The following is a 9456-nucleotide window of genomic DNA, read 5'->3' on the forward strand; positions in this document are numbered from 1 at the left end:
GCAAGTTATTTTTTGGGTCTAAGCCATGCTTTTGTATCCCCATATCTACAACATCACAGTCCCTGATGTGCTGTAGAAGGAAGTAAAAATGGTTCTAAAGATAACAGAGATGGGAGGAACATCTAGAATAGCCCAAGCGCACACAGAAGGAGGAGGTCCTATGTAGAAGGGACACAGCTGATATTCCTTACAGGCATTACCAAGTCACTTCCTTCTTTAAGAAGAGCCATTGGCTCAAATATGGCCTCAGACACTTCCTAGCTGGGTGACCTTGGACAAGTCACTTAACCCCCATTGCCTAGTCCTTACCAGTCTTCTGACTTGGAACCAATACATAGTATTGATTATAAGATGGAAGATAATGGTTTAGAAAGAAAAAAAAAAAGAGCCATTGGCCAAGATACTTGAGAGTCTGCCAGCCAAGACAAACCTAGGAACTATATTAACACAATTACAAAACAATTTTCACACAAATAAAGTCAGATCTAAACAATTGAAGAAATAATATTTGCTTGTGGGTAGGTCAAAACAATGTAATAAAAATGACAACTAAATTAACTTATTTATTCAGCACCATAACAATCAAATTCAACTTCAAATCAAACTTCATCTGGAAGAACAAAAGGTCAAGAATATCAAGGGAATCAATGAAAATAAATGTGAAGGAGGATGACCTAGCAGTACAAGACCTCAGACTATATTGCAAAGTGGTAATCATCAGAATGATCTCTTATTGGCTAAGAAATAGAGGGGTCCATCAGTGGAATGGCTTGGGTTCCTGATTGAATGACAACAGTAATCCAGTGTTTGGTAAATGCAAAGATCCTAGATTTTAGGATAAGGACAAAAATTGTTGCTGGGAACACTGTAAAGCAGTTTGGAGAAACTATGTATAGGACAACATTTCACACTGCATCAAGATAAAGTCAAAATGGGTACATGATTTGCACATAAAGGGCAAGATCATAAGCAAATTAGGAGAGTATGGAATAGTTTATCTGTCAGATCTATGGATAAAGGAAGAATTAATGATCAAACAAGAGATGGAGAACATTAGAGGAAGTAAAATGGATAATTCTGATCATATTAGATTACAAAGGTGTTGCATAAATTACATCAATGCAGTCAAGATAAGGAGAAAACTGGGAGACAATCTTTATAGCAAGTTTCTTTGATAAAGGCTCCATTTCTCATATATTGAGAATTGAGTCAAATTTATAAGAATATAAACCATTCCCCAATTGATAAATGGTCAAAGGATACGAATGGCAGTTTTCAGGGAAAAAAAAATTAATTCCCTCTGTAGTCATTTGAAAAAATACTCTAAATCACTATTGGTTAGAGAACTGCAAATTAAAACAACTCCCACCTATGGGATCAGTCAATATGACAGAAAAGGAAAATGAGAAATGTTGGAGGGAATGTGGGACACTTATACACTGTTGATGCAGCTGTGAAATGATCCAGTCATTCTGGAGAGCAATCTGGAGCTATGCTCAAAGGACTATAAAACTGTGACTTAGAGATCAAAGAAAAAGGCAAAGGACCTCTACATACAAATATACTTATAGGAGCTTTTCTTTTGTGGCGGCAAAGAATTGGAAATTGAAGGGATGCTCACCATTTGGGGAATGGCTGAACAAGTTGTGGTTGTGATGTGGATTGTGATGGAATATTATTGTGCTATGAGAAATGATGAACAGGATGTTTTCAGAAAAACCTGGGAGGATCTATAGGAACTAATATAAAGTAAAATGAACAGAACCAGGAGAACAAGTAACAGCAACATTATGTGGTGATCAACTGTGAATGACTTAGCTATTCTCAGCAATACAGTGATCTAGGGCAATTCTAAAGGACTTTGGATAAATGATGCTATCTACCTCCAGGGAAAGGACTCCTGGAGTATAAATGTAGATTGATACTTTAAACATTTTTATTTTTCCAGTTCTTTTTTGGCCCATTTTCTTTCACAACATGATTAAATTGGAAATATGTTTTATATAATACCTACACCTGAATAATCTATATCAAAGTGCTTGCCATCTCAAGTAGCAGGAAGAGAAGGAGAGAATTTAGAACTTAAATTTTTAAAAAACAAATGTTAAAAATTGTTTTTACATGTAATTGGAAAAAAATACCTATTTTTAAAAAAAGTCATTGGCTCCCTTTCACCTCTGTAACAAAATACAAACTTCTCTGTTTAGCCCTTCATGGTCTGGGTCTGGGATTGTTTAAATATTACTCTCCTTCACATATTCTATGATCTGGAATTCAAACTAGAATTCTTGCTATTCCTTTTTCCTCTCCCACCTACATTCTTTTCACTGATGATGAAACAAGTCAATTATATTGAAATATGATTATGAAATATTTAAAAAGCAAATTCATGGGTGGGCCCTAGGTTCAGAACTCCCAAGTCTGGATGGTGCCCAACTTTAGTAAGACTAAATGTAATAGGGATAAATGTCAAGTGTTACATTTTGGTCCAAAAATTCAATTTCACAAGTACAAGATGAAGGAGATGAGAACTCATTTGATTCATCTAAAAAATGACCTGGATCTGAGAGATTTAATGAACTGCAAGCTCAATATGGACCCACAGATTTATACAGTTGATAGGAAAGAGAATCATTGTTCTTTTTCTATAGCACAGAACTGGAAACAAAATGGATGCCCATTGTATGGAGGAATGGCTTAATAAATTGTGATATAGTCAAGTCAGAAATCTTTTTATTTTCCTAAGAAAAAAATTTTTTGCACAAGAAATTGTGATTGAAAGATTCAGAAAAACTTGGAAAGACTTGTATAAACAGGTGGTAGGTGGCACCACACTGCACACACACACACACACACACACACACACAATCAGAAAGATTTGTCTTTCTGAGTTCAAACCAAACCTTAGATACTCACTAGCCGTGTGCTCCTGGGCAAGTCACTTAACCCTATTGGACTCCATTTGCTCATCTATAAAATGAACTGGAGAAGGAAATGGCAAATCACTCCGGCATCTTTGCCAAGAAAATCTCCAAATGGGGTCATAAAGAGTCTAGACATGACTGGAAAATGGCAAACAAGAAAAACATGATTCTGAGAAGAGGTCCATTCATTTCACCAGACCACAACAAAAAAAGGTTAAGACCCTTTGGACTTAGAAGTGTGGGAAGAAGCATACATTTTCAAATGGGGCCAAAGTATTAGTTTGTCTTGCTTGCCTATACTTGTTTTGGGAGGAAGGTGATGGGAATGAATTAATGGATGGTGACCGATACAGAAAGGAAACGAAAAAAGAGGACATTGATAGACCTTTTAAACATGCAGAGTTTTGATATTGTAGGAGAGTGAGTTTGTGGTAGAAGAGCGAATGCTGGTTCTCACCCAAAGAATTGCAGCTCAGACACCTTCATTTCAAGGCATGCAAGTATTTATTTAAGGATGTTACAGATAATATAGCTGGGGTGATGGAAAAAGCCATAGTGGAGATTTCAGGTTTCTAGTTTTGTTATAGATTTGGGATATTGCCCTCCTCCCATTCTGAGAATTCTCCCCCCTCCCTCAGGTTATTCCTCCCATGGGCATTCCAGATGGGGACATTCCAGGGAAAGAGGCATGAAAGGAGTGCAAAGATCCCCAGTGCACCTGGGTGGTTTCCTCCCATGTTCTGTTTAATCTCCACATGTGTGGCCATCCAATGTTTGTGTGCTTGAGAGTCCTTTCTCAGCCCTTGTTAAACTCTTATCAAAGAAAATAACATCAAACTATAGATCAGGTTCCTCCCCTTCCTCCCTCCGGGATTGGCTTTGAAAGCTCTTATCAACTGCTAACTACTTAACAAATATTTTCTGCTAACTAGTAAAAAAAACAACATAGGATCTAAAAGCACCATTAAAAACAAAGGATTTAAGGGGGCAGCTGGGTAGCTTAGTGGATTGAGAGTCAGATCTAGAGACAGGAGGTCCTAGGTTCAAATCTGGCCTCAGACACTTCCCAGCTGCGTGACCCTGGGCAAGTCACTTGACCCCCATTGCCTCGCCCTTACCACTCTTCCACCTTGGAGTCAATATTGACTCCAAGATGGAAGGTGAGGGTTCTAAAAAAAAAAGGATTTCAAAGCATTTCTAAGGTTTTAACCCACCATTTACCATTGCCAACCTGCATCAACAACAATCCCAAGAGGCAAGTGTATATTATTATGCCCATCTTATAGAAGAGGAAACTGAGACAGGCAAAAGGTAAATAATTTGCCCAGGATCACACAACTAGTAAATATCTGAGGCCAAATTCAAACTCAGATCTTTCTGACTCCAGGTCCAGTGCTTTACTCACTCTTTTGTACCTCCTTTTGTATTTGACCAATTCTATTTTTAAAGTTCTTTTCCTCAGTGAGTTTTTGTGCCTCTTTTACCATTTGACCAATTCTGTTTTTTAGATGTTATTTTCTTCAATAATTTTTTGATCCTCTTTTACCAAGCTATTCATTATTTTTTCATAATTTTCTTGCTTCACTCTCATTTCTTTTCCCAATTTTTCCTCTATAATTCATCTCTTTCATCTATATCCTCTATAACCTTCAACTCTTTAAACATTTTTAGGAATTTATTTTGGATTTGTGTCCAATTTACATTTTTCTTTGAGTCTTTGCTTATAGATATTTTCATGTTATTGTCTTCTTCTGCGTCTATGTCTTGTCTTCCCTGCCACTGGAGTAGCTTTTTTATGTTCAAGTTTTTTTTTTTGGTTTTGCTTTTGTTGTTTGTTCATTTTTCTAGCCTATTTCTTGATTTTGAACTTTATGTTAAAGTTGGGCTTTGCTCACATGGGGCTGGGAAATTGTCCCAAACTTCTGAATTTTTTTGTGTTGATGTTTTCAGAGCTAGAGCTCTAGGAGTCTTCATGTTTTCAGTGTTTCCAAAGTGGTATCATTCCAAGACACACATGGTCACTTCTGTCTTGATCCCTGCTCTAATCTATACCCAGGAAGGATCCCTGGTTACCTGCAGACACTAGCATTCATGCTCATTTGGCCCCAGAAATGGACTAGGGTACCTGCTCCCTTGTGACTGACCACCAATGCTTCTCTTCACCCTGGAACTGTGACCCAGAATTGCATATAGTCAATAGAGTTGCTTGTCAATGCCAACTGTACTTGGTGCCAGAAATTTGTTCCCTGTGATCTCCTTCTGACCCGGTTTCCATAGCTGGACTGAGAGCTCCACAGGTTGCTGCTTTGGTTGATATTGCTGCTGAAGTATGTGTGTGTGTTCTGGACAGGCCTCTGCCCTGATGTCACAGGCCTCTCCAGAAGACCTCTTTAGTTTTCTTAGGCCAGAAAAAAACATGCCTTTCCCTTTTGTTGGCTCAGCTGTTCCAAAATTTGATATCAGGTATTATTTTGAAATTTTTTTGGAGGGAAATTTTGAAAGATTTTAGCCAAGTTGCTGCCTCTAATCCATCTCTGCTCTTCTCTCAAAGCCTATCTGATTTCTGGCAGGGATTTGGAAGCCTTATATAGAATAGGATGGCCTTGAACTTAAAACTTGAAAGACAGGTAGGATTTTAATAGGTGGATGTGGACATTTTATTTTATTATTTTATTTTTTAAAATTAAGTTTAATTAATTAAGAATATTTTTCCAACATGAATAGTGTTCTTTCTCCTAAGTCCCTCAGAATTGTCCTGGATCACTGCATTACTGCTAGTAGTGAAGTCAGTTACATTCGATTGTGCCACAGTGTATCCGTCTCTGTGTACAATGTTCTCCTGGTTCTGCTCCTTTAGCTCTGCATCAGTTCCTGGAGGTCCTTCCAGTTCACATGGAATCCCTCCAGTTCTTCATTCCTTTGAGCACAATAGGATTCCATCACCAACAGATACCACAATTTGTTCAGCCATTCCCCAATTGAAGGGCATCCCCTCATTTCCCAGTTTTTGGCCACCACAAAGAGAGCAGCTATGAATATTTTTGTACAGGTCTTTTTCCTTATGATCTCTTTGGGGGTACAAACCCAGCAGTGCTATGGCTGGGTCAAAGGGTAGACAGTCTTTTAAAGCTCTTTGGGCATGGCTCCAAATTGCCTTCCAGAATGGTTGGATCAATTCCCAACTTCACCAGCAATGCATTACGGTCCCAATTTGCCAAGATGTGGATATTTTATTTTAAATTTAATTTATTTAGTCAATTTAGAACATTATTCCTTGGTTACAAGAATCACAATATTTTCCTCCCTCTCTTCTCACAGCTTATGCACAATTCCGCAGGGTATTACATGTGTCCTTGATCAAAATCTATTTCCATGTCATTGGTGTTTGCATTAGGATGCTCATTTAGAGTCTACATTGTGGATATTTTAGACAGAAAGACATTACAAGCAAACACACGGTGGTGGAAGAGGCTTTTAGGAAACTGAGTGAATCAGTTTATGGCAGCCCCAGAAAGCCTGTCTGGAAAAGAGAAGAAACAAAGAATAATGCTTCATAATAAGGTTGAAGAGATCAATCTGGGCCAGGTGGAAAAGGGCCTTAGATGTCCAAAGAAGGAGCTTATAGTAGACTTTCAAGGCATTTGGCATACATTTCCATCTGATTACCATATTGCCCAATAGAGGCCATGGGCTCTGGCTTGGCATGATACCTTCTTAAAGGTCACATCTAGTTAGTCATCTTAGAGAGAGATATTGTCAGTTAAAAAAATTAAAAATGCAAATACAAGATAGAATTTGTATGTTTCATGCTCCTGGGCAACTGGTTGATTGATGATCTGGGACCAGGTTCTCTCTTAAACTTGCTATTGCAAAAAATACCAATTTGAGATGCTTTAAAAATTATTTTATTTTTATCCAGTGAACCATTGTTTTAAAAAGCAAATAAGTAAAATATTTAAATACAAAACAACCCATAAGAATTCATCTTTCCTTCTCTCTTCCCCCACCAAGCATCTCAGGCCAGTAAAGCAAGAAGGATAACTTTTGGGTGTTGCATAGTCAGAGCACTCTGCCACATTCTCTCAATAAGCCAAGCCACCAGCTAAGAGAAGGATAAGGGACCAGCCCTAAAGAAGCTTTTGAGTGTCTTGGAAAGGGTAATCTATCTGCCACTGCTATCTCCCTCTCTCCTATTCCTACTTTATTGTGAGGATCAAATGAGAAAATATTTGTAAAATGGTTAGCCAATAGGCACATAGTAGGTGCTTAATTAATGTTTGTCCCCCTCCACCTTCTTTTCCTCTGGGAGCTCTGCCCTGCTTCCCTGTCCTAACCTCCAAATAAAAAAAGATCTTCTGGAGCTTGAAAGAAACCCAGCTGTGAGGGTCTTTTATCAAGCTGGGTGTCCTGGGAGCAGGTAGGTAGGCAGGTCTGGCAGAAAGAGCTGGTACAATACAATTGCATAGAACAGTTTTAAAAGCAAGACCTCTGGCCTTGGTCCTGCTTAGTGACCCAGGGGAAGTCAACTCATGCCTCAAGAACCACGCTGTAAAATGTTCACGCCTTCCAGCCAGTGACGTGTGCTGCTGTTTGACAACTGGCTCCCAGGAGAACAGGACACACTTATAATTTTAATCTGCATTATTAACACTTTCACCATTACTAAGTCAACACAAGCACCGGCACAATCAACAAGGTCCTGATTTGTAGCATTTTTTGGATCTCAAAGGTGTGCTGACCATTTAACAATCAGCTCTCTGGCTCCAGCCCATTCTGGCAGCCAGTCCTAATATTTTTTTTTATTTTTATGATTCCATTTTCTCTTCTGTTAAGTGGATAGACTTTACAATTCCGTCCAAAGGTTACATTCTCCTGGACTGGGTGGGGAGAATATTTTTGTGTAGGAAACTATAGTAAAGGTGAGAAGAGGAGACTGACACCCAGTAACAGAGCCCCTGTTCATTTCCTCTTGTCCCTTTCTCTGTATTAACCACAGCTCAGCACACAGATGTCCTTGACTTAATAAATGCTGTGGTTGTTGTTTGTCATTACACAACTGGAAAGCTGAGGCACAGAAGACGACATGCCTGGAACCTCTTAGATACAAGGGGCAGCGGGAGCCACTGAGGACTCCAGGCTTCTGGGATGGGAATTCCAAGCGTGAAAGACTAGGTCCTCTGCCCCTGGTCTATGGATTGAGCAGCAAGGCAGGGCTAGGCTGGCATTGATCAGGGCAGGTGCCCCCGAAGGACCCAAGCAGAGAGGTTTTGATGGTGTGATGGTTCATGTTTGGATGAATTGGAATTTTTGATTTGTTTTGTAAGCACATACTAATCTCTTGTACACATTGGGGACTTTGGGGACTATTTCTGCATTCTGTTCCATTGATCTGTTTTGCTAGCCTTTATCCTGTCCTAAATAGTCTGAATAATCCAGCTTTGTGATTTATTTTGAAATGAAGCAAGGTTAGTTCTCCTTTAATCCATTTTAAAAATAGTTTCCATTAATGTTCTCACCCAATTTTCTTCAACATTTTGTTATTTTGTTTAAGTCTATAAAGTAGTGCCTTAACATTTTGACTGTTATAGAAATGATGATTAATTCAATGGCATTTTTAGTAGCATAATGTCTATTTAAGGCAAGAAGGGGGTTACAAGTGAATAGAGTTGGCTCAGAATCAGGGACAACTGGGTTTGAATCCTGCCTCTGACACTTATTAGCTATGAGACCCTGGGGCAGTCACTTACCCTCTTTGCCTGAGTTTCCTCATTTATAAAATGGAGGTAACAATAGCATCTACCTCACAGGGGGACTGTGAGGATCAAATCGTATACAAAACACTATGGAAAGTGTTTTATAGACCTTAAAGTAATATTTAAATATGGCTATATATTTTTTCCTTTTTTAAACTCTCACCTTCCTTCTTAGGATCAGTACTGTGATTGCTTCCAAGGCAGAAGAGCAGGAAGGGCTAGACAATGGGGGTTAAGTGACTTGCTCAGGGTCACACAACTGTGAAGTATTTGAGGCAAGATTTGAACTCAGTATCTCTTATCTCCAGGTCTGTTATTCTATCCTAGAGATCTCTTTTCATCAAAGTGGCTCAGTCTGTGCTTTAGTAAATAGGTCCTAGAGAGTTTTTTTAGGCACATAGTGGTCTAGCAACCTGTCCTATGTCACAGGGCTGCTAAGAGTCAAAGGTAGAATCTGAACCCAGTACCTCCAGATTCTACACTCTCCTCACCATATCCTCTACACCAAGCTGTCACTTTACAACCTTTTTATGAAACAGATTAACAGCTGATCTGATTCTGAGATTACTTAGGTACTTAGAAGTTACCTGTTTTCTGGGGGCAGCTGAGTAGTTCAGTGGATTGAAAGCCAGGCCCAGAGACAGGAGGTCCTAGGTTCAAATCTGGCCTCAGACACTTCCCAGCTGTGTGACCCTGGGCAAGTCACTTAACCTCCATTGCTTAGCCCTTACCACTCTGCTGCCTCTGAACCAATACACAGTATTGATTTCAAGATAAAA

The sequence above is a fragment of the Monodelphis domestica genome, chromosome 2 (assembly GCF_027887165.1).
Source record: "Monodelphis domestica isolate mMonDom1 chromosome 2, mMonDom1.pri, whole genome shotgun sequence".
NCBI lineage: Eukaryota > Metazoa > Chordata > Mammalia > Didelphimorphia > Didelphidae > Monodelphis > Monodelphis domestica.